Source organism: Penaeus monodon, unplaced genomic scaffold (assembly GCF_015228065.2).
Source record: "Penaeus monodon isolate SGIC_2016 unplaced genomic scaffold, NSTDA_Pmon_1 PmonScaffold_295, whole genome shotgun sequence".
Lineage (NCBI taxonomy): Eukaryota > Metazoa > Arthropoda > Malacostraca > Decapoda > Penaeidae > Penaeus > Penaeus monodon.
Genome location: NW_023657625.1, coordinates 90,001 through 92,500, shown reverse-complemented (window position 1 = coordinate 92,500; position 2,500 = coordinate 90,001). Strand labels below are relative to the sequence as shown.

The 2,500-nt window shown below is 41.1% G+C and overlaps 1 pseudogene; it reads left to right on the top strand.

The window, feature by feature from the left end:
• Positions 1-494, top strand: part of LOC119570505 — a 1,189-nt pseudogene extending 695 nt beyond the window's left edge.
• The last annotated feature ends 2,006 nt before the right edge of the window (positions 495-2,500 follow it).

The window sequence follows — 2,500 nt, the reverse complement described above, 5'->3', positions numbered from 1 at the left end:
CACCAGCAACCAGTCCTGAAGTTTACTTCGTGAACTACGCTGACGGCGAGAACCCAGTTCTTCCAAGTGGCGTTGATCTTCAGACTGCCTTGAATGCAGCTTCCCAAGGAGGCGGTCAAGTGATTGGAGGAGGCGCCGGCGGCAGCGGTGGCGGCTTCGGCGGCAGTGGAGGAAGCGGTGGTTTTGTAAACAGCGGAGGCTATTGGTGGTGGTTTTGGAGGCAGTGGAGGAAGCGGTGGATTTGGAAGCAGTGGAAGCGGTGGTGGTTTTGGAGGCAAGGGGAGGGGCAGTGGAGTTGGAGGTGGAGTGGAGGTGGGGTTGGAGGCAGTGGAGGAAGCGGTGGTTTTGGAGGCAGTGGAAGTGGTGGATTTGGAGGCAGTGTTATCAGTGGAGGATTCGGAGGCGATGGGGATAGTGGGGAAATCGTCGTCAGTGGAGGTGGCGGTGGTTTCAGCAGTGGAGGTACCCTCTCGAGTCGTTACTCTACACCATAATGACGATGCCAAGTTGAGATTTTGTAAATATTTCTTAAAAGTAAATGTTTTTAACCATTCATTTTGTTAAAGCAAATGTTTATTATTTTAATAAAATAATAGTGTATATGATACTTTCTATTTGCTATTTCCCATGCATTGTGTAGGCTATATATACACTCATCTGTGGGGTACATACGTGTGTTGTGTGTGTGCGTAAGCACCCATACATACATACATACATACATACATACATACATACATACATACATACATACATATGCATACACATCTTGTATATTTATATATATTCATATTTTTCTGTGTATATATGTATTTTCATATGTAGAAATACAATTCAAAATTGTTCTTTCTGATTTCCGAAGCACTTGATTTGAAATTTGAAGTAAATAATTCCAAAGAAATACAATTATCCTCGTAGAAAAAGCTTTATTCTTCTTAGTCATAACTTGACTTGCTCATTTTCTTGAACAGTGAAATTCAGTTTTGAATCTGTATGGTTTACCTACCATTTTGTCAGCAAACAAGACACGAACTGAAGAGAAAATATAACTTGCAAACTTGATCAGATCCTGCTGCGATAGCATTTATGGGCGTATTATTGATGAAGACTTGTTTCAACTCATATATCAATGGGCACCTTTTACTTGTAGATAAAGGTTAATGATTACAAAGAAAAGTATATGTGTAGACATCAAAAGTCATAAGCACTATATAAGGGTGTATTTGTGAAAGGGTAAAGAGCGGGGTAGTTGATGATAAAGTGTACTACAGGTAGCAAGTCGTATGGCAGTTCAAGAAGTGGAGATTATTAGATCAAAGATGTCAAAAGAAGATGTGTGGGATTTTGCATGGGTGTCTGTAGGTAAGGTAGGACTCATCAAAGGAGAAAGGGGTTTAATGGCAATTAGATCACTGTTTCTGGAGAATGTAAGGAGGGAGAGTATTGAGGGAAGGGGGCTGCTGTAACAAAGGGTCACATCCAGGGAAGCGGGCGGGATAATGGGAAAGATGGAGGGGATAATGCAGCTGAAGCAGCGGTGAATGGAATGTGTTGGGAGGGAATGAGAGCCAAGGGGTGTAGGGGGAACATGAGTTAGTATTGTAAATATCGGCAGTTATTTTGAGTGTAACTTCAATGAAACTTGGCTGAAGAAACCACACGCAACTGGTATTGCAGTGCACCTCTACTTTACAACAAGACTACAACGCGGGCAGGACCTTCAAACAGGGGGTTGTTTTATGGAATGGTAGCAGTGTGTTCAATACAGCATAACCCGCTCGTTACGACCCTGAAATCCTTGTTTATACGTGTTACCATTTTCTTTATACTGAGCAAGTGCCCATATTTTTCTTTAATAAAAATTAAAAGTAAATAAAACAGTAAAAAAAATATGAGAACGAAATAAACCAAAACATTCAAGGAAAATCTGAGATCCCTTAGACAGAATATTCTCAAAAGTTACAATACATATAACACGTCCTAAATGGCCTCTTATGAACAATGAAAATATTCTTGTCTCCTTCTCGTGGAGTCGCGAAAACACCAAGAGCGGGGTCTCCTTGAACCACTGATCAGACGAGCAAACAACCCAAGAGTGAGTTTGGTGGCGGCAAGACTATGATGTTTATCTCTTTGTGTCATGTCGTAAAAATGTTTTAAACTAAATAGATTAAAATAAAAGTAAAACGTTTCAACTTCTAAAAGAAATTCAAATATGAAATTGAGGCCGTAAAAGGAAAGTTAAAAATGTAAAAGATGACAGAATACAGTAAAATAAAAATGCTACAGGGATGAGATCCGCACAGATGGTGCTGAGCCAAGTGCTGCTGGTGTCAAGAGGGGGAACTGTCCTAGTGTGAGCTCCCGTGACTAGTGGGGGTACGTCACGTGCACTACAATATCATGATTACGGATGAACGGAGTGTGTTAGCAACAGTGGGTGAATTTGGCAGGGAAGCAGTTGTATCAGAGGAAGTGGAATTGTAGAGGTAGTTGGAGTAGT